This window comes from Vidua macroura, chromosome 13, assembly GCF_024509145.1.
Source record: "Vidua macroura isolate BioBank_ID:100142 chromosome 13, ASM2450914v1, whole genome shotgun sequence".
Taxonomy (NCBI): domain Eukaryota; kingdom Metazoa; phylum Chordata; class Aves; order Passeriformes; family Viduidae; genus Vidua; species Vidua macroura.
In genome coordinates this window covers 13,355,235-13,379,315 of record NC_071583.1, presented here as the reverse complement: position 1 = coordinate 13,379,315, position 24,081 = coordinate 13,355,235, and positions in this window count along the sequence as shown.

Sequence of the window (24,081 nt, the reverse complement as noted above, 5' to 3'; positions counted from 1 at the left end):
TGATGTAGCAGCAGGTCAATAACTACTGTGTGTAAGTAATTATAAACAGTGTATGAATTCAGTGCCTGAAGACCTGCCATCTTTTTTTTTCCTGCAAACAGCAGTCACTGTTCATGAATTTAAGTAATAGAAATAGAATGCACACCTACCCACTGTAATTCATGTCATCCATTTTCAACAAGGTGTCCTCTTTGCAAAAAGAAACCTTGAAAAATCCACGTCAATCCTTCATCTCTCCTCTGAGGAATGTGTATTTATATTATTCTTGAGCCAAGAATGGATCATCATTCACAATTCAAAAGAAACATTATATTACTTACAGAGTTTGGCCAATCTTGTTTTATTCTTTTTACTTCATTTTTGTGCAGGGCTATACATTAAACCAGTGCCTCTGCTGAGTTTAATAGGAGTACCTAGCACCTTTCACAGAAAGGGGTGCTAAGAGACTGGATGCAAAATTCTTCTACTTTTATACAGGAATAATATAAGGAGAGGCTTGGGCAAGTTATAGCAAAGTGCTGGTTTTCTGAATCCTTCTGGAAATACTATTTACAAACAAGCCAGACCTTTTCTTTGTCTCATTCAATGTCCATGCTCAAAGAGAACAGGATTTCACATTTATTTTGCTGTATATGTTTGTTATTTCAAGGAAAACTCTCAAATAATCAAAAGGTCTCTCTCATGAGGTATTTTACGAAAGCAGACACAGGCACACCAGATCAAAGGTACAGAATACAGTCTGATTAGACTAATTCTTTTAAAGTGCATCCGAAGAAATTTTCTTTGATTCAGGGAACATGAAAACCAAACTACCTTTGAAAAAAAGTTCCAATGAAATCCAATATTTTTTTTATAATTTAAGAAATTCAGGGGTTTTAATGTTTCTTTGCTTTTGCCTTCTTATATGTCAATTAGAGTGGGACAAAACTGTTGCATTAAATATATATGGGGTCAAAGCCTAAAGCAGAACCATCAATAAAAACGTCTGCAGAACATCTGAATTTTTTTGAATTTCATGGCACTTTAGAACAAAGATGCTTTCAAATGTCCCAGCAAGTAGTGACATTTTAGACTGTTTATTAAGAAATAAACAGAGGCCAAATCTTTAAAAGGTGCACTTTATATACTTTTACAACTATCCCTTTCAATTAATTTGGAAACTTCTCTTCTGTTCAGCATTTATCCTGTTTAGCTACCACATGGCTGGTCCCACTTAATTCTATCCTGCCAGTGCCATAAGACATAAAACATCCCCAATACCCAGGACATGAGAAACATCATGGAAAAAGCACATACAGATTGTGACTTATGAAAGCAGTTAGATCTGAATCTTCTTTATATCTTATTTTAGGTGGAACTGTAGTATCTGCTCACTATGTGCTCAGCTTTAAAAATTGGCTCCATTCCTCCATATTCACATCCTGCTATTGTTTCTTACCCTTTTTCATTGAGAAAAAAATGAAGAAGCATCTCCCTGAAGATCTGAAGATCTGTGTTTTTGTCTTTTCCATTGAAAAAAGGCAGCTAAAGGCTGAAAGTACCCAACCCTCACAAGCATTATTCCCAAGCCGTGGCAACAGCAGCACACTTCATTGTCACACTTTCAGTATCTACTTCTGTGTGGTAGAACCTCCAATATCTAGTTTCCAATCAGTCTGGGAATAAGTGTTGTCCTCCTAATTTATATTTTTAGTTTCTCCTGTGAGAAACCGTGAGAAATCACTTGTAAATTTTTTGTCTCTCTATCAGCTTTGGTTTCCTGCCTAGCTGGGTTTCCTCAATCCTCTTTCAGACTGCTCAGTTCTCTTGTCTCTCACTTCCACAGCCTCTCAGCTTTCATCTTCAAATTAAGATCCTGAAGATCCTTCAGAAGCTCCTGAATTCTCTGAACAGATGAGCCTTTCTCATGGCGTTTGTACATTCCTGAACCCAGCTCTTGCTTACTGGTGAATGCATCTTCTGCACAGATTGTGCTTCTCTAGAATTAACAGTATGGTGTCTATTGGAAGTACTGCATATAAAGTCGCCAAATCCATCTATTTTTCTACTTTCTGTGGATGCCCAGATCTTGTTTTGAAAACTTAGGTGAAAGCCAAGATTATGAAAAATTTTCCCAGGAGCAAGTAAACTTAACTAGTTATGTTCATAAAGATGTGATAACTATAACCAGTCATGAAGGCTATGAGCTTTCAGCACTGGCAAGCACAAAAAATGCAGATGAGTAGGTGTCAGTGGCCGTTAATGGATTTCTTGGCATAATGACAGAAATAAGAAAATGTCTGTTTAACAGTCTATTTTGCCTATTCGATACATGTCTAGTGACAGTCACCTTGACCACCTGTCGTGTGGCTCTTGCTCATTTCCAGGACATTGATGCAAACAAAGGCTTTCAACTGTGATTGCAATAATCAAAAACCTAAAGACTCACCAAGTGATTGAGTGCAAAGGGTCTGAAGAAGCTGTCAGACATTCCCACGTGTTGTCTGTGCTGTAATTGTTTCCAGTGGTCAGCAAAACCCGAATCAGAACCATAAGGTTTTGAAGATTAGGCTTAATGTCTCCTGCATAGTCTCATACATGATATGGCCCTTTCCTGGAACACTGCAGCACTGAAAGAGAGTGATGAAGCAGAAGAATGGGCACTATGCCATTGCATCAGATGAAAGGGACACTGGTGGATATTTGCCATGGGAATACTTGACTGGAAAGCACTTGATCTACTGTCTGTTAGCTCATGGGAATGGAACTAGTAAACTTGGGAAACCTCAAATAAATTCCCATTGTATATATAATATAATCCGAAACAGAATCTTCTCAGGAACAATTGCTAATGATACTGGAAGTCATCCGTGTTTAGTGGAAGAAGAGACAATTTTGTGGTATACATTTCAGTACAGACTTTTACATTGAAAAATTTTACCCAATATTTACAAGTTTGTCATTAGTGAAATCTTCTTTTTAAGCACCAGCTTACCAGGGGATTACAAAAAATATTTTTTAAAAAGCCTGTATCTGCCACCCTCGCAATGACATGAAGAACCTTTAAAATTACCTAGATGATAAATTACCATTTCAGAAGAGCTCTTGAATGAGCTCATCTTTGTACCTATCCACCATGGTCATGGTTTCTGTTACAAACCAGATGAGCTGAACATTTACCTTAGATCTTTTTTCTAATTTATGAAACAAATGTGTAATAATGACTAAGTTTCACGTACAAGCATTTTCACTGACATCCAGTGATTTCTCAGACAATCCAATGATTTTGTCACTGTAAATTCAGAGATGAAATTATTTTAAAATTCTTCCTTAGGCCAAAGTTTTCCTTAGCCTGTAAATTTTTCTAATCAATCATCTGCCGACACCTCACACTGAATAAGTCATGCATTTCTAAATAGCTTTCCTAGAGGGTTTTTATTCAGTGTTTAATAGAAACCATCAAGTGACTAGAATCAGAATACACAGGTAACATATTAAGAAGTCTAGAATAAAATAACTGAAGTCAATCTGTAAAGAATTTCTCTTTTACTTGCTAGACTCCAAGCAATGAATCAACATAGACCAGTGAATGATATATCAAATATAACTCATTTATAAGATACATATAATTACTTAAATAATGTGGTACTGCAATTGGGGACATGAAATATGATGACAATTTTACATATGTTCATTTAGAAAGTAAAGCAACTGGTGTAAGTTTAATAACTCTTTTCTGTTATAATAACAGTTTAATAACAATATAATAATTTTTTCTCTCTTGGAGATTTGCTCTTGTTTTAATTTTCTTCTCAAACCCTTGAAAGTAAGTTTCTGTACTTGCTGTCTAAAACCCAGTATCTCCATTCAGATTTTATCTCAAAACATCTTTTTCTGCCCGCTTCTTTTACTTTCACAAGACATAGCCAGAGAATAATGTGTCTCAGCTGCCTCAGAATCCATTCCACCAAAAGAATGTACCCAAATTTGACCCAGGGAACAAGATACACCCCGCAGTATATAAAAACCTTAATACTAAGTTGCCAGAAGGGTATCTGGCAAGCTCCAAATTAAATGTCTTTTCAGACAACTCTAGCTACTCTGTTACTCCATAACCTTCCCATGGCCCATTACTTCTATGTACTTAAAAAAAAAAAACAACAGTTTTTTGGAAAGACAAGTCTTCTCACAATAAATCCAAGGTGCAGGGGAAACTCAGTTTTCCTATTTAAATTATACTCAATTTTCATTCCCCTCTTTGTCTACATTTTTCTCCCTTTCCCTTTCTTTTTCTGTTCTCATTTCTGAATGGATTAAAATTAAATTAAACTCTTTAGAAAAGAAGGGAGAAAAAAGACATATGCGTGTCTTCTCAGCTGTTTTTTTTAAATTCTCTCAGGTGTAATAAAATTACTATATACCTATGCATTGCAAAGCAACATTATTTTTGCTGTAAAAACACCACATGCATGTACTTAGACATGAGTCCTCTGTGCAAGATCGTCTCACACGTGGAAAAACAGCTGACATTTCATCACTTTCATGAAGGAATAAATAGAGGAATCATGGAAGAGAAATCCACCCCTGTTCTTGCCTGTTTTTCTAGTCACAGATGCTGCTTCTTCAGCATCAGGGTTCTGCACGTTGATATTAATCATGAAAGTCATTCTCTTATGCAGTTTCTACTCCAGTGTCTGTTGCATCAAAATTGAAACTATTTCAGTGTGGCCTGCAGTCCCAAACCTCCTATAAAATGAGGAGAAAAACTCATTTCCTAAACCTATCTCCTCCTGAACCTAATGCAAGAACTGACCACTATCCTGTTTGAGGAATCACAGAATGGTTGAGGTTGGAAGGGAGTGTGGAGGCCATTTCACCCAATCCCCCTCCTCAAGCAGGGCAACCGAGGGCCAATTACCTCAAACCATGTCCAGATGGCTTTGGAGCTCCTCAAAGGATGGAGACTTTGCAACCTCTCTGTCCAGCCTGTGCTAGGGCTTGGTAAAACTCACAGAAAAGGTGTTTCCTGGTGTTCTGCCAGACCCTCCTGTGCTCAGTTTGTGTCCGCTGCCTGTCATGTCACTGGGCACCACTGACAAAAGCCTGGCTGGATCTTCTTTCACCCACCCTTCAGAGGTTTATTGATGATATATCAATGATGATCTATTGACGATTTTCCTCAGTCATTCCTCAGATGAGAGGTGCTCCAGCCCCTTACTCATCTCTATGGTGCTTCACTGGTCTCTCTCCAGTATGTGCAATATCTGCAAGTAAGGATGGGTTCAAAGCAAAGCAGAGCCTGTGTTAAACACACTTGAACAGGGCAGCAACACAGGCAGTGAAACAGAAGCAAAAAAAAAACTGTGCAAATATGAAATATCAAAGGTAATCTGTTACACCTTGGATTTTGTACATAAAGCCTCAGCACACAGGAATACAACTTGCACGGGGCATGTTCTGTTTTGTTTCTGATGGGGAACAAAGAGGGGAAAGCAGGCATTACAGAGAACCAGGAGGTTCAGGGGGAGAGCAGAGGTGTTTGGAGGAACTGCTCATCTTTGGGTGCACATGTCCGTGTGTCTGTCTGTGTGGGTGCCTGCAGTGCCTGCTACTGCTGAGGCTCTGTAATCTGATGCAAACTGTTTCATATATTAAAAAGCTGTAGTAGTAAGAGGATCTTTTGAGGAATAGACAGATGTGGTATGTATGCCAAAAAATGACATTGCAAAGGGATTAACTGTTTAAGTGGTCAAATTAAACACGACAGAAATAGTTAGCTTCCCTTGGCCTGTAGCTCCTCTGCATGAGGCAGCTTGTCTCAAGTTGCCAATAGCTCATTGCTGCTAAGGCTAGGAGACAGTAATGTTAGGAACTGGGACATTTCCCAGTCTCCCTCTGTCTGAACTTATGCCTCATGCTCTTATCTGTGCTGGAGCAGGATCCCCCAATCTCCCTGTGCCTAAACCTGGGCCACAGCAGAGTGCAGCTCCCAGTGCAGCTCTTTATAGAGCACTGTCCTAGCTCTTGGCATAGACATGTTTATTCTGGCAAAACTGAACTTCTGTTGTGTAATATGGGTGAAATAAGCTGCCCTGGTGAATACAGAGTTTTGTCATAACTAAGTCCACAGGAGGACTTCTGCTGACATAACAAGGGATAATACTCATCAACTGATACTGTAGTTTGTAGTGGAAGTCTGGCTTAAATCCAGGGCTAGTACTTAGCTTATTATTATTATTATTATTATTATTATTATTATTATTATTAACAGCCTTATTCAGATTAAAGCCCTGGCTTGATACTTGATTCAGGATATTAGGAATAGCAATGGGAGAAAACACAGGGGCAAGCAGAGGTGCTCCAGCCAGATCCATGACTGTCCCAACACTATTGTGGTGTTTCTTGCACTTGGCTTTACACTTTCAAAGCTCAGCTATTTTTGGACAGTTCTCCATAAGATTAATAAAAGATTATTAGTCAGTGTCAGAGAACATCAGCTGGCTGGGTTGTTTTTTTTTTTTTTTCTTATTTTCATTAGGAAAATCCTGCTTTATAAATACCTACCTAGTTGCTTCAGTCTCAAGTTCCACAGCAAAGTATGTGAGATGTGCTTTAGTCCTAGATTAGTAATTTCAATTTACAGTATAAAATAATGAAACTGTTTTCAAAGTCAGCCTAATCATTCCAAAGCCTATACCTGGGCTCTTCTCCTTCCCTATTGCAGTTTTTCCAGCCTCTGTCTGCACACATCCTATCATGTCACTGCTTGCTGCACCAATGAGTGGCATCTTTCACTGGGTTATCAAACGCCCACATTGCCATCATTTTTCTCCTTCCAACTGGGATAACACCTCTGTAGCAAACCTGACCTGAGATGCACATTTCCTGAGCTTCTCCTGCCACAACCCAATGCCAGGAATTTTGAGCAAGTGTGTCTGTAACTTATCTAAGGTATGTCCTGGCACAGGTCTTGGAGCATCTTGAGTGAGGTTATTCAGACTGAGTCACTTATAAACACATAAACACAAGGGCTTCATAACCACAGGACAGTGTTCTCCTTTCCACCCCCATTTCACCTCTCAGCAGCAGCAATCCAGTGCCCTTCTGGTGGTTTAGGATAGACATGGACATTTCCCTGCTTCTCACATAAGGTATCCTATATGGTTCACTGACCCTACTCTGGACCACATATAATCATCATGCCAGAGAGATCAACTTCAGTCTGTCAGACTTTTTACTACTAAAACCTCCTGCAGCTCCTCAGCAAAATGCCAGGGATTGTTAAAGGCCCTAACTAATGAAAATTGGCTTTGCAACCACAGTAAATTGGAAAGGGGACAACAAATGAGCTGGAAACACTTGCTGCTGATACCAGGTTATGAAAAAGAAAAGCATTTGCAGAAGAATTGCAATGAACACGCAGTCCCACACAGAGCAAAAGAGGGACACTGAGGTACTCACCAGCACTCCCAAGGACTGAGATCTGGGGCCATAACAGATGTGTCTGGGAGAACACCACTTCACAGCAAGCCAGACTATAAGGAATAATTAGGAAAGAAAAACAAAACTGAGAACTACCCTGTGCCTACATTTTAAATACCAGGTACAACCTTGGTGTCCTACATTGCAAAAGTAGTTCTAGTGGAACTGGAAAAGGTCCATAAAAGGGTACCAAAAACTGGCCAGTCCTGTGGAGTGGCAGGGACAGAAAAATGAGCTGTGTATGCCATGACCCCCCCTGCTCTCAGTGGCATCAGAGGCACAGTGCAGCACTTGCTGGATCTCTGATCAGCCTCTGCCTTTTGGGGTTTTTAACACGGAAGTCCTTCATGGAGCAAAATCTGCATGGCCTTGAGACAAAATGTCAAGAATCTCTGAAAGAGCCAGTCAACACAGCTGGTAAAAATGTTCTGGATAAGGAATTGGAGGCAGTAGAAGTGCTGAAGTGTAGTTAGATTAAACTAGAGCTGTTCTGAGCAGACTGACAAAAACATGCCTGTGCTGCTAGTGTCAGTGAAGCTGACTTTACCCAAAATAATAATGGATTTTTTATACTTTTATCTAGATTTACAAAAATAGCAGTTCTAATCTGCTACAGTGTCTATCTGGAAGTCAGCTGGACCAACTGACAGGGATTCACATGCGCAGTCACTGGAGTTGCATGCAAGGTCTGGTGAGCTACAGCAAACAGAGCAGCTGCAGAGCCTGCCACGATCCAGGGACTGCCCAGGTGTCAGATGGCCAAAGTGCTAATACAGCAAATTGCTGGAAAAATGCTAAGCACAATACACCACTGATTCTGTGTTATTTGTGCTACATTTCTCATTCATGGTGTCATGTCTGACTATTGCTACAGCTTTGATCATAGAGGGACCTGGCAAAGGACCTTTCTGACTACAGTTTGGATTGTTCTTACTGGGAGCAGGCTCAGCATGGTCATATCTCCCTGTGCAGGTTGCCTGTTTGCCACGTGGCATCCTTATATATAGACATATGTACACACCGATTAATAAGTTAATTCAACACAAGAACTCCATGGTGAGACAGAGGACCCCAAGAGGAAAGTTCTTTCCTGTTGAGATAAAGCAGTTACTCTGTTAGCTTAAACCAGCAGAGATTTTTTTTTTTTTATGTTACCCAGAATTGCTTAGACTGAGATTTTCTGAACATCTATGCATTCGAAAAAGACTAAACTATTTGAAAGGAGCTATTAACATGCATGCTTTAACTTCACTTCTTTTTCATGTTAGGCTCTTACGGAAAAATACCAGATTTTGATATGAACATCTGTTTCATGTTTTTCTAAATGTGAGCTAAATGTGAAAATTAACCCCTGAATTTTTGGTTTCAGCAGCCTTCTAGCTCTTCAGAGTGCATTCAGGAGCCTTGTCTTTCTGGTACTGCTAGGAACTCAGCGCAGCCTATGGCTGTGTTTTCTTCTGAAAATAACTTGGCCAACACTGGATATGTTCAGATGTTTAATGAACTTTTTTTCAATTAGTCTCCATTAGCAGTTGTCACTTGTTTTTGCTGAGGCACTGCAAGAGAAGTTACTCAGTTCTCAGTCTCATGCAACCTCATTTAACTTTTATCCCAGGAAAATGCAGGGAAATAACAATCATATTTGCTCTTTCCAGAAATGCTCTTTCCAGTGTTTTAGTTACCAACAGACCCAGCAGATGTTTAGCAATTGGGAAGCCACTGTAGAGAGCACAAGTCTGAGCTTGATTTACTGGGCAATTCTTTTCCTCACCCCAGAGGATGAAGGCATTAGACACCATCATATTTTCATTTACCAAAACAAAGGCAATTTTCTGTCCTACCTGCTGAGGGTACATTAGCTAAAGGTAGTGACAACTGGCAAATGTCCCCAAATGGAGGAGTTCCTGTCAGTGTGGGTGAGCACCCAAAAGCCAGAGGATTTACTGAGTTATCCAAACTCCCACACCAACAAAACCTTTGGTACTTCCTGCTTCAGACCGGCTGAGAAATTGCTCAAATATGCTTCCTTTTTGACAGATCAGCAGTTCCCATTTAGGGTTAAAGGGGATATACAAGAGGGAAGAAGAGATCTAAATCAGAAGAAAATATTTGATTCATTTGAAACTCTTCAGCAAGCTTGACCTCAACCTGTGAGTTTCAGGTACAATTCATCTCTCATGAGTTTGGCTGTCTGAGATCACAATGAGGTTCTGCTTCAGTTTATGAAAACTGTGGGTATTTTATAATGTTATTACATGAAGAAATATTCTCACCAGAGAGACAGTTTTGCAGACATTTTCACTGAGAACCTAAAAATTCCAGTACTGACACCTTTCAAAGCTTCTCAGACACTGTTAATTTCCCATTCAAATGTATGTGTGATGTACAGGGTTTGCTTTTAATACCTGCTCATGTATTTTTTTTTTGCATGCTACCATTGTATTTCTGAGGCCATCAGTGACATCCAGTGGCCAACTAGATTAAGCCTAGACATGTTTTATAGACATCTGCCCACTGCTTTTCTTAGTGAAAAAAAAAAATGAATATAAATGTTAACCATGCAGTTGACTTCTTTAGTTTAATTCTCTTACACGTGTGATGGGAATCTTCCTGGAGAAGACTCTCAGGACTGGATGCACACTCTGTGTCCTCCCTTTGAGATGGTGAACCCCATGGGAGGCACAAGGATGTGATTCCAGCCCTGTGTGCTGTGCCAGTATCAGTCAAAATTAAAGCTGCAGTCTCTCAGGATGTGAATTGGTGCACAACTATAAATAGGTGGGTTTTGCTTTTGATGCAGGCAGGCATGAATCTAAATATAAGTGTGTTCTGTCCTCTCTATTTCATTACTGAAATTTTACTTTTAGTAGTTGATTTTAAATTAGCCACTCTAAAAGCAGCTGATAGGGGAATACAAATATTTATTCAGCCCAAATCATGCATCTTATAAAAAATGAGTACAAAACACTACAGAGTAGATAGTCACACTGTATCTAACAGAAATGTAAGAATACAATCAACTGGTAACAAACGTTCAATACTGAATTCTAAGCTTCCTTGCAGTGAGTGACTGTGCTGTTCACCCAGTTAAACAGCCTTTGCTGGGTTACAAAGAGGGGTTCAGGAGGAGGCCAATGGGGCATGTTTGCCCTCCCCTGGGTAGCCCATGCAAAGTACAAAACCATTATATTTTCATTGGTAAAAGATCTCTTTAAATAGAGAAGGGTATGAAAAGAATAGAAGTTGAGGACCAAAACTTTTGGTGTGCAGTTCCTGGGGCACAGGGTTCAGCTGCTGGTTTAGCAGAGCACAGACAACTGTTCCATGTTTGCTCCTGTCATGATCCAGCAGTCATTGTGCTACTCACATGTCTGTTCTGTGGTGCCTCTCATCTTTTAGTAGACAGTCAATTTTCCTGTGACCTGCTTCAATAAACTATTATGTCTGCACTTTGCAAAAAAAATTAAAGCGCTAAATGCAGTGCTTTGGAAAAGGACATTCATGCCAGCTATTACCATTGTCATATCTGTGATTTATTTTTCCCCCATTATCCTTTTTCCATAGCTGGCATAAACTAAAGAAATGAGGCTGCCTATGAAAAATAGTTGTAGTCATCAGAGAAAAGAAGAAAAAATAATAAATTCCAGAACTCTAGTTTAGAATAAAGTGGCTCACTTCTGGGAAACATAGTATAAGTATGAAGTAGCAGTGACTAAAAGCTAAATGTCTGTTGTTCATTAGTCCACTCCAGCTAATGAACTAACAATACTTCATGGATTAGGGCATGGAAGATGAATCTCTGCTCAGCTGTACAAGTGACAAGGGGGAAGAGCATCAATGAAACTAAAATTTACTCCCCATTTAGGCTGACATTGTTGGAGAAGGAACCACCTCTCCATCTACTGTACTTTAAATTCCTCTAAATGCATAAATAATATGCATTTAGTTGGTCAAGAAAGGCCAAATCTAAACCTGTGGTTTCAAAAGCTTACATATTTGAAGTGCACTAAATGGACTTTAATTTCAAAGGTAAATGATGTTTACTAAGCTTTCTTGATTCTTGCCAAGAACAGGCTGACTTACAGGACAGTCACTCAGTAAATATTCACCTTCTCAACAATCCTGACTACACTTCTGCCTCTACTCTTTCCACAGTACCCAGCAGCCACTGAAGTGGCAGCCCTGTGCACCTGGCTGTGAGCAATAGGAAGGGACTGCAAATATGTACATTAAATACTTGTCGAGAATTTATATATTTTAATATATATATTATGTAGTATATATTATATAGTGGCCAAATCTATCTTTTTTTCATGCCAAGCACTTGTTCAGAAACAGCACTTTAATGAGTCTGTTGAAGGTGCCATTACAAATATCCATATTCAGTTCCAGGGTTATGAGTGCCTTCATTTTTCTCAGTGGGAGACCAACAGCTTCCTCCAATTCCACAGCAAAAAGAAAGGGAAAAGCCTGCGAAACTGCTGCAAATGAAATACAGAAAAATGTTGTGGATCATTTCTGTAGTAATTCCCTGTGAAAGCCAGTAATAGATTTGGAAACTTGCAATTATACATGCAAGGCATCGCTACTGGCAAGGAGCAGTGCAATGAAAGGCTGTACAGTTGGTACTGCGGTCACTGACAGTTTGCTCTGTTCTGCTACATGGTTTCCTTTTTATGTATCAAGTAAAGATATTTTGATGATGTTTCACCACTGTAATATACAAACAGCATTTTCTATGAGGCAGAAAATTAAAATCAAAGGTGGATACCCAAAGGCATTGAGAAAGTATGTTAGTTTCTTTATTTATGCAGTTATTTAAAGAATCTCATATGAAAACTGGCATAGCTTATCCAAGAGTATTCATTTGGATAGCTGATCTCAAGGTCTTCAACTCACTATCAACTGCATGTTCTGCTCATTGCAAGAAGCTTTTACCATGTTTGCTTTGAAAGGTGTTGATAACCCACAGGGTAAAAATGTCACTTCTTCAGTCGGTGTGGAGCATTTGTTAATTTTTTCAGGGAAACTAATCATAGCTGCATTTTAGAAATCTAACTTTCAAAAGGCTCCTTTGCACTTCTGACATTGGGGTTCAGATCTGCTAAGCTCCTTCTTGTTCCTCAGCCTATTTTCATTAACATTTCCTGGCTCCACAGAGGGCTGTTCCCAGCCCTGCCAGCACTCTGTTTCCATCTAAGGTTTGTCTCAGTTTTGGTCTAGATTAGAGCAATTATGGAATTAATTATTGGCTCTACAGCTGTTCTCCCTGCAGCCTGCCAAAAGGCAGCCTAGCATACAGTCCTCCCTGCAAAAAATGCTGGTGACAAAGCAAATCTGGTGTGCTTAGCCTGATACAGTCACAGCAAGCCCAATCAGAGAGCCAAACCAGTGTTACAGACACTGCTTGCCAGGAACTGCTTGCCTTGCCCCCAGCATGCCTGACCCTCTGCAGGCTTTGGGCAGGGGTTCTGAACACACCTCTGGGATCTGTAACATGTAATAGCTGAGGATCAGAGATGCAGACAAGTCGGCACATAAAAAGTTTTTGTCCCCTGTTTAGGCCACCAAATCCAGCATCCAGTTATCCTAATACTGAACCTGCTTCACCATTTGTAGGAGTGCATTGTTTGTACTTTTGATCCTGTGCATTTCAATATGCCAATTGAGTCCTGTTTGGTCCACTGCCTTTATTCACATGGACACATTTTCTCTAAGAATTAGAGGTAAAATGAGCAATACTTCAGCCTAACTGGTGGCACTTTCCCCTTTCCATCTGCTTCCCTACATCCTGCCCAAACACCAGCCCACACCATCTCTCAGGTGCTTCAGCAGAGGGTCCATTATTGTTATAAAATATCTTTTAAAAGTCTGAATAATAATGAGTGTCCTTGGAAATTCGTGCTCCAGCATGGTCCAGCATGATTTAATTTCTCTTGCAAGATTTGCTGCTGGGCACCTGCTGCTCTCAAAGCCACATCTTGCCTGCTTCCCTTCTTGCCACAGGGATTATGAACTAACCAAGTGAATTTAAATATCGATTTAATCTTTGAGGATTTAGGTGATTTCCAGCTATGTCACTTCTGCTTACAAGCTGATGAGCTATCCTGTGCTTCATGGAAACTGCAGTGAGGTGACTGGAGGAGAAAGGAGGGCAGTCTGGGACAAGTGTGTGGTGTCCCGGTGTCAGGGCAGGGCAGTGGGGCTGCACGACCCTCTAAGCTGGCTGCCACAAGCTGTCACAAGCTGCCACAAGCTGCCACAAGCTGTCACAAGCTGCCACAAGCTGCCACAAGCTGCCACAAGCTGCCGCAGCAGTCCCTGGCCCAGCCCTGTGCCCCCGGCGTGCCAGGGCTGCTGTGGGCACGGGCTGCGTGCCCCAGCCCTCGGAGCTCCCCTGCAGCTGCGAGGGGAGGGCACAGACCTCTCCTGTGGCTCTTGATTACACGTCCCTGGTTCCTCTGCTTTTAGCAAAACAGCAAACACTCACCTCTTCTGCTAAAACCCAGTGGAAGTGGCAAGCAACTTGGATTGCAACCTGGATGCTCAAAGAAAAATGCAAGAGCCTGTAGGAGAAAACAACAGTGGCCATGAAGAAGCAATCTGGGCCGAATTTAAAGCTGCATCTTGAACAAAAGTCATCTGCAATGGCTGCAGTTCAGCAGAGCTCTGCCTATGGTTCTTTCTCACCAAAGACCTCATCGCAATCCATAATCCCCAAGGCAGCTCAGTTTAAAAGCCTCCACTGTGCTGCATGCTATTGTCACCATTGGAGACTTGGAGAACTTGAGCCTTGCAAGGATGAGTCAGACTTTCAAAGATAGCACTAATTCTCCATTGTTGTGCTTGCAATTTGCAATTCATTGGATTACATAAATCACCCATTACCAACCCGAAACATTGTCGAATTGCTTCAGAAGCCAGCCACACCAAGGCTTCTGACATTTAAATAGTGAACCCTTACTGTAAATTGCTTGTGTGCTATTCAAAAAGCAAAACAATATTTCAAAGAAACAGCAACTAATTTTTGACAAATAGAATGGATTAATTAAAAAAATCTGTGATCCAAAAAATAAGTTGTTGTAGCTAATACTTTCATCCTGAACATCTTCAAAACCAAATTCCATAGCCAGGTGTTTGCACTCTGACTGTCTTCCTCACAACAGCTTTACTCAACGGCTAGCAGAATTGTCAGGATTTATTTTTTTATTGTTTTCATTTAGATGCATTATATTAACTATAAAAAGCAGTAATAAGATATTTTTGGAATCATATATTTATTTACTAAAGAAATATATTTCTATTGTTATCATTCTCCTCTGTAAGTGAAATCTGAATTGGCCCTGTAATATCTGTGAAACTGCTTCCATGTTGAACCCTTGCATTGCTTTCAGCTTTCAGTGGCTTTCAGTAAATTGTCCAGTGGCTCCCTGCCAATCTGAAAGTCTCTGTAAATGCAAAGCAATTCTCTAAGGAGCATTTTGGAAGCACAAGTGCATTTGGTTTCAGTAACAGACAAGGCAGAATCTAAAAAACATTTTTGGATATTTATTTATACAGTACAAATGGGTATAACACTGTGTATGATGCTGTTGGCATTTTAATTCCCAAACTGTATCTTAGAAATTCAGAGCTTTTCCCCTCCTACAGCGAAGCCTGAATGTTGCAGAAACAGAGAGAAAGAAATGAGATTTTTGAACCAGATGATCTTTCCAGTCCCTTCCAACTCAAACCATCCTATGATTATCAATAACTGAGCTATCAAATTTCACCCCTCTGGTACACATAAATCTGAAGAATGCTTCAGCTGCGTCACTCCCAGACATATCTGACACTAGAATTTTGCTTCTCTGTGTTCTACCTGTGCTCTTCATTCCAGGCACAGAGACAGGACCACACACCTCCCCACAGGGCACAGGATCTGCAGCCTGAGCACTGCTACTGTCCAGGAGAACAGAACAAGCTTCTGAAGAAGTAGGAGGTCAGGACTGGATGTGCAGGCCAGCACTCCTGGCTCAAGCAGCCAAGATCACAGGTGAGGTCTGTAGGTGGTAACACCTCCTTTCAGTGGGTGTTTGTAGTGGAGGACTGGACAACCAGGCAGTTAACCCTGGGGTTTGCTATTGTTGGTTAGCTGAGTGGTTGGGGTTTTTTCATATCTCTAAAGAATGTTAAAAATTTGCAAAGCAGAAGTGGGCAGAGAGTTTGCTGGAAAAACAGGAAAATTATAAGAATGACCAGATGTTAGGACTGAATTTTCATCTACCCCAAAACAAGTAAGAATTAAACTGGACACAATTCTTTCTTTGGGGCCAGACAAGTTTGGTTCCAACTGAAATGTTCAGGGGTTTGTTTCTATTTTGAGTGGGATTACTTCTGACTAGCTTTTATGACCTGATTATTTTTTTTTTTGGTAAAACAAATGGTCTAAAGACTTCATCCACCTCAGCTGTAGAGGTCATTTTTATATAAAACTGCTCATTGCAGAGCAGTGAAAGTTCAGCTGTCATTTCTCCCCACCAACGCAAGAGAAATGGTGGATCCCACCGTGTTTGGGATGGAAATGACATAGACTGTGTGAGTCTGAAGAGGTGTGAGCACAGACACTTGCTATGATAAACAGGGCTGGGTATGCCCCCCCTGCCCTCTCACTTGTTTTATCAGTCATAAAATACTGTACCATTTTCATTGATCTCAGATTGAATAATCTCTCTCTAATCCATGGAGATTCTGGGACTGAAAAGCAGAGGTAGGGATTTTTCCCTAGCATCCACTCACACCCAGTCCTTTCTCACTAGTATGCTCAATTAATCACACTATCTTCTCTGAGGTTCACTGATTTAGTAAATGCATGAGATTGCATCATCAGCTTGAGTCAAAGGACATCTGACCCAATACTTTTTTCCTAAAAAAATACTGTGAGAATGTATGTACAGAAAATACACAAATACAAAAATTACATTGAATACACAATGTTTTCTTCTTCACCAGATGACACACTGCCCAAGCTGTCACTGGTGTAAACAAATATGCAAAATCAGGACACGTGCAGAGTTTGTTCTCCTGCAAAAAAAGTTGGTTTCCTACTAAACCGATTACTAAAGACAGGAATCAGTCCTGACTGATGATGGCAGGAAACACAACTTTGAGTAAGTTGTACTCAAAGCCCACCAAGGAGGATGATCAACTGACCTCAGTGGTGATTCTCTTTGCTTTGCCCTCCAGAATGACTCCACAGGCACTGATTATAATAAACCAAATATTGGTTGTGCTTGCCACACCGTGTCAGCAGGTGCATCTTAAAAGACAAGTAATTATAACCTTCCAAGATTATTAGATTAGCAAAAACACAGCTGCAAAACAATTTAGAAGCAAATTTAATTACCATGATAATTTTCTCTTGGTATGAGAAATACTGACTATACTCCTGTGATTGCTTACTTTATACATCAATCAAGTCTTGCCACTACTACTGTTTAAGTTACTAAAGCACTTAAAAATATGGAACTGCATTTCAGATGTGAAATTTTATGCTGAAACACCCTGTGAGTATTGTGCAGTCCTAGGATCTTATAAAACTGTTTTTCATCCTTTTTAGGGCAAATAAAAGCTAAAGCTGCTAAGCACTAGGTTGCCTACGAATATATTTGTTCAAACTGTGTCTCCTATTAAGAAATTCTGAAGTTTTTAATAATTGATACAAAATGAAATCGTTTTGTGAAAAAACTGGGTATTTTCTCCTTTGCCAATTAACATTTTATAATTGCTTATAAAAGTCTTTCTAATGAAAGGATAGAAGGAATCAGCAGGACATTCACTAAGAAAATACTCAGACTGGGCCCAGACCCCTGAATTTACTGACACTTCTACTAAGAAAAAGTGGAACTTGACACTGAGACCTGTACGATTTCAAACATTTAGTCTTTAACATAGAAACCCCATAGTTCTCCATATCTTCAGTGTCATGGGATCACAGTTTAAAAAGAAAAAAAAAATCAAGAAAAGTGTGTTTATGCTTACTTTGCTGCCTGATAAATGTAGACAATGTTTCTGATGGGAGATTGGAAAATGTCATTGCTCAGGTACCAAAGGAGACTTTCAATCAGCTCCTCTAGAAGAAAATTCCTTTTATACATCAGAAATATCTACAGGTCTTTTTTTTTTTTTTCCCTGATCTGTTTTAGAGATTAATACCTCTTGTTCAGTTTATATTTACTTTAGATAGCAAGAGCTACCTTCAATTTTTATTTGAAAATATCTGCTGCAGCTGGGACTGGTATTCGGGAGCAAAGAAGTGCAACATAAGCTTTCAAGAAACAATCTGCCCTCAGATGTTCATGGACAAGTTCCATTGAAGCTAGGGCATAACTTCATCATATAAATTTGTTTTATCAGCAGCATAAGGTTTCTCTATAAAGTGTTCTGGATTTCTAGAGCAAATGTGAAGTGCTATTTCTGAACACTAATGCTATTTCCTCCACAAAAGTAGAATATGCTTCAATTTTTGGCAAGAAACTCCCTCTCTACCCTGGGATATATTTCATCAGTAAAAGAAACAAGGCACTATGAACTGAATACTCTAAAAAGAAAGAAAGAAAGAAAGAAAGAAAACTCTCCTCCTGGTTGCAAACAGAAGATTGGTTCATTTGCGCATGCTGTGCAAAACTTGCCACAAAGTCCTTTGTGCCATCAGCATGAAAAGAATCCTTTGCCCAGGCGGGAGATTAGGGTGGCCAGCGGGAATCCCTGCACCCGAAATTCAGATCAGAATGGGTAAGTTCATGGGAAGTTGGAATGTTAAAGGGATTGTTCTGATGATGCCAAAAGAGCAGCAGGAACAGCCAACTCTCCAGGTCCATCCAAATCCCAGTTTTCTCTCCCAGTAAATGCACCCCGATGGAACAGAGCGGGAGGGGCTGGCTTTGCTCACCTCCAGGTGTGTTCTGCCATGCAAGAGTGAGCCACGGAGGTGCCAGCAGCTCCCTGGGCCACCCCACCTGAGACCGCCGGCGCAGCCTCTCCTCCCCGCGCTCCGGCAAACCCTGCGAGCTCGGTGCTGGGGCTGGCGGCAGCTGGAGGCTGCGGTCCCCCGCAGCACAATCCCTGCATCAATCTGCCTTACAGCGGGCTCTAATTTTGGCTGCCATGGCAGCCACGTCCAGCCCTGAGCAGGGCACCGGGAGCGGCTGCGGCCGCAGCTGCCACTCCCCTCCTGTGCCAATTGTGCGGCCCCTTCGGGAGCGCTCCCGGCCGCCCGAGCCGCTGCAAAGACCCTCGAATTAACCTTTTCACTGGAAAAGAGATTGTGGCCCTATAGAAAAGTATGAATTCAGAGCAAAGCTTTTCTGCAGGATTAGTCCATTAGAGGCAAAAGAGAAAGGGTTTTTTTTTTGTTCTGCAAAATATAAGTGATTACGGGATTTAAAGGGGGAAAAAATGGTCTGTCTATAGCAGGGAATATCAGTGTTGGAACAATGAGTGCTCTTATCCTCTGCCTAAGTCCTTGTACTGCCCTTATCTCCACCCCATCGGCCTGGCTGCCAGGAGAGTGAGCTAAGAGAGAGATAGAGTAACCACTGTCCTGTGTGGTCCTTCCCTCCTTCCTGCCTCCGGAGAAAAAGGTGTGTGAGATGGGGATCTGCTTCGACATAGCTTTTTCAGAGAAGGGGGAGGGCTGTGCTAAGATTTTATATCAGAGGGGAAAAAAGTCATCGGTTTCTGTGACAGAGTTTCTTCTACTTTAGTTTTTGACCTTTTTTTGAGTGCTGTTTTCTTCCCCCATCCTCCCGCTTTTCCAACTTCTTCCAAGTCAGTTATTCATCCTGTTAATAACGAAAGCAACACCAGCTGCTCATCTCACCTTTGGGAGAACAGTAAAAGACTGTGGACTGTGGGTTTATCATCACCTTAAAAACAAAGGATGTATTTTCTTTTTAAGAGATCTATACACATGTGGTTAGGTAAAAAGGATTTTTTTTTAATCAATTAACTGGGGGGGGGGGGGCATTTTCAGTCTGGTCACAAATCTGAACAATCTTAAAAGAGCAAGAATCTTTTTCTTCCAAAGGGCTGAAGAACAGCACTTAATAAATAGGAAATCTGTTCCCTGTTCAGTATCTGGTAGAAAGAGTGAACACCTCTCTTTTAATTCATCTGACAACCTTAAAAAAGGTGGGGTTCCTCTAGGCTCCAAGTAACTATAGGTAAAAGGATTTCAAACTTCACACCCTGCAGTCCTTACGTCAAAGCTATTCAGTCCAGACCTTATGATCAGACTTTCAAATAGATTCTGATCTTTGTTTGGAAACCATCTGGCCAAAGAAAAATAGCCAACTGTTTCAGCTCTTTTTCATTTTTTTTCCCTTTTTTCACCTCATCCCAAAAATATATTTTGTGAGCAGCATTCCACTTTTCATCCCTATGTGTCAAATGTGATAAAGGACTTTTAAATATCCAGTGCATGTTCTTTACACATAACAAAGTTTGTGTAATCACTTGCTTGCAGCAGTAAAATTCCATATTGCTTCCCTCTACAGATGGTGCAGTAATTATCATATAGCTCTCAGAATATAACTCAGGGTGTGGAAAAGACTCACAAAGTTTACACGCATGCTAACCCACCCTTTTTCAGAATTTCAAATGTAACCAGTTTTTTGGTTGTATGGTCACATTAAAATTCCCCTTTTGCAACATTTTATACAAAAAACAAACACCTGGATTCAGAGTTTCCTAAAGGAGTCATCTGAAAATAGGTACTTTCTGCCAAAATGTCACAAAGATTTATGTGCTTACATTCATGGATTAAATTGAGGACAGGTGGGAGAATATTCAAGTATGAGAAGGAATGATAGCAAATTTATGTGTAAAAAAGGCAGGGGGGAGGAGGGCAGTTATTATGATTTCTGGTGGTTTAGAGAAAACAGACACAGATTTTGTAAAAGGGAAGGTACCATGCCTGGAAAGTCATCCTTCAGCAGTGAAATAATTACCTATGGGATTGTATTTCCTTAAAGTGAAGAGAGAGGCATTCTGGAATTCCAAACACTCTGTCTCAACCTCCTGCACGGCACTGAGTGGCACTGGGATGCTGCACTGGGCACGGGAACAGATGTTTGTGGGGTGGATTCACTGTGCACTAGCACAGGGCCAGCAGGCACTGAAACCCCACAGCTGCTTCCCTTCCCTGGCCTGGGGAACTGTGCCTCTCCCAAGGACACCCCCTTCCCTCTCAGACGAGATCTCTGGGGTCACTGCCCTTCCCTGGAACCCCTCAGACACGGTGACCTCTGAGCCTCCTGCAGGGAGCCCCAGAACAGGGCAGCACCAGGGCAGAGGAGACTCACACTGAGTGAGCTGCAGGGACAGCAGCAGAACACCAAAATGTTCCTGAAAATTTGGTTTTAAAGGTGATCTTTATTTCAGAGACTTTTCTAATCCCTAAGAAGTCTTGAAGTAGGACCACATGATGCCTGGCCTAGGAAGTGTTGCTGGGTTCTGACAAATTTCTTGTCTGGGAGTGGGGGTGGTGGCATCCATTAAAAGCCTGTGTTGGGTCTGGCTACCAAAGCTGGGCCATGCAAACCAAAAACAAGTCCTGCTGTGCTCAGATCCTATATAAGACACTTTCAAACTAAATTTTACACTGAGGAAAACTGGAACGTAGCTCAATAGTCAGCCAAGCCAGCTGCCGTTCCAGCCTCTCTACAACACCATCCCAACTATTATGAGGGTCCACAGCTAAGATACATTGCAAAACAAGCTGTTCAGTGCTCAGCAAATTCCTTTCAGAAGAAAATTAACTTGATTCCAGTCCATGCACCCAAGCTGGCTGTGTACACATTATCATTCCTTTAAAACAGTGATGTAATGAAGATCAACACATTCCCACCTTTTAAATCACAGGGGATGATTACATTGAGACAAATGAAAACTGAAGCATATTGACAAGATTGGGGGTTTCCCCCCACCCTCTGCAGGAAATAATTGTAGAGGTAGGCAGTCTAGTATTTAACAGAAGTACTGTGTCTTGTGTAAATAAATGTATAGCTAGGAACAGTCACAGAGGTTAAAGGGCATCTGTAAAGAGAAAACTATGATTCCTAGACTCTGTTAAATTTATTTAGTAGAAGGACTAAAGAAAGTTTCTGACTGGGCTGTAAGGTGCTAATAGCCCAACCAGATAAATGTTAGCTTCCCAAGTCTAGATGCCAGAAGAAACTGTAAATGGCTAGAAGCTGACACACAATTCTTCTATCCAAGAAAAACATGTTATCCTGCACAAAAAAAATAGGGTATAGAGTATTATATCTCAGTATAACATTGATGTATTATTCTTTCTCAACCTCTGGCCTTCAGGAGAGTGCAGTGTTATTGTTCTATATTAATCCTCCCATGCATAAATTTAGCTTTAAAATTGTTAAGTGGAAGCCATCAACCTATGCTTCATAATTTAATATTTATTTTTATTCACTGTTACCTACAATTACTTCTTAGAAATTTAAAGCTGAATTAGATTTCCTCTCTGAATTTATTTTTTCTGTATCACACATGCATAAAGATCTATCAACATGGAGCACTTGCATGCTGAACCACAAGAATTGCTTTTATGTCTAGAACTGAATTAAATTATTTATACAGAGACAGTGACTTTTGGATTAGACCTTAATTACAGCAACATTTCTGCAAGCAAAACAGGTTGAATTAAGCAAGTTTATAATTGATAATCATTAATAACAACCTGCTCAGTGAGTATTTCACTATTAGTTTAACAACATACTTCAGGAGATGCTCCCAACGCAGGGCATTTCTGACTCGTCAGTTACCCTGTAACTACAGAGTTTGATTCCTGACCATAACCAGGGTAATACCGACTCATCTCGATCTTTCTCTGAAATCAGAAAGAAAGGTTACTTTAAAAATGATGACTCGTCATTTCATCTTGTGAGGTACAACTGAAGCTTCTAGAAATTCATCATTCTTCAGATAACATGGAGTTTCCTGGCTATAGTTCACCAGTTTAGCACAGCCTCTGGACACATTTAAAGTTACACTAATATGTTATAGCCATGTCATTTGCAGCCCTTTGAAAAGTGGCAGATTCAATGTGTGCTCTTTTCCCGGCAGGATGTTAAATTTTGGTACCTATTTACATGGTTGGATCAAATTCTGTAGTCATTTTCACCTGTATAACCACACTGAAACCAGTGGAAATAGGCACGTGAAAAAGAAAGCAAATGTAAAGTGAGGTCACTGTTCCCTTTTTCTCAAAGATAAGAAGTTTTCACATGGCAGCAGCCTTGGGAAACAAATCATTTTAGACCAAATTAGTCCCAGTGGTAATGTTGATTTTTAGCAACTGTCTTACACCAGGGATACATTTAATTCCGTGGTTCTTTGTTGTTCTCATTAATAAGCCACCTTAGGTCACTCAGTCTGCATGCAGAAGTATCATTACTGCTATTTAATTACTTTGTTTTTGAAAGAAAAACTACCCCATTGGGTTGAATATAACCAGCAATGTGGCCAAATTAAAGTTGTGCACTCCAACCCAAATATTTTTTCTTTGTTTCTGCATATATAATTACATGTAATTTTTAGTTGTATACAGAATTTTTATGATAAAACTCCATTAATCACAAATTCATCAATGCAGCAAAAATAGATCCAAAGAAACGTGGTGTAATGTTACAAACATAAGACATGTTTTAGGATGGAAAGAGGCCAGGATTCCCATCCTCATCTATCCCCTAATGTTACATAAATGACTAAGTCATCATATCCGTGGTTTTCACATGGAAATATAAACACCACTGAAATTCCATTCACTATAAATGGCTATGACTCTCGGGTGCTTAAAGATACCAAGAGAACCATAAGAACAGGGTGCACAAAATCCACTGAAGGATGAGAGCAGCCAGGGCAGCGCTGGCAGTGGGTGCTGCTCATACAGGGCACTAATTGCCACCCAGGCTCCCACTCCAGGCTGTGTTGTCACCTTCCCTGTGCCCTCACACACAGGTTCTCCAGATCTCTGGATATTCGGTTTCCCCAGCTCCTGAAGTGGTTTTTGTTATGTTTCTGTCACTCAGATTAGCTCTGAAGGCCTGGCATGCATGCTATGGCTCCTGAGAGAATAAGGGCTCAAAGTTTATTTAGCTCCTGAAGGCCTGTTCTAGAACTAATTAAAAGTAACCTTTCATGTAGGGCACTGCGGGCCCAGCTCCTGCACAGCCGAGGAGCTGAAGTCAGGAAACTTGCTCCAAATGTAAAGCAGCATCCAGGTGAGAAAAAGTTCTCTCTCTCTGTGCTTTTGCAACTAAACCAAAGCCAGGCCATATTCTAATCTAATTATAGTCCTTAAAACAGCAGTGTGTTACCAGCTCAGGGTTTTTTTTATCTTCAGAGCCTCAAGAAGACAATTCATAAACAAACAGTGGTTGTGAAATCCAGTCAGGCAAGAGATGCCTCTGATTTCAGAGCAGAAATCCATGCTATGCTGATGGCACTACTGGCTCAAATATCATATTTACATTCTAGTTTTTAATGGCTTGCAGTTAGGAATCAGACAAGCTGTTCTGTAGGTGGTCTAAATTATATCCTGTGTGCACGCTGCATGCTGAG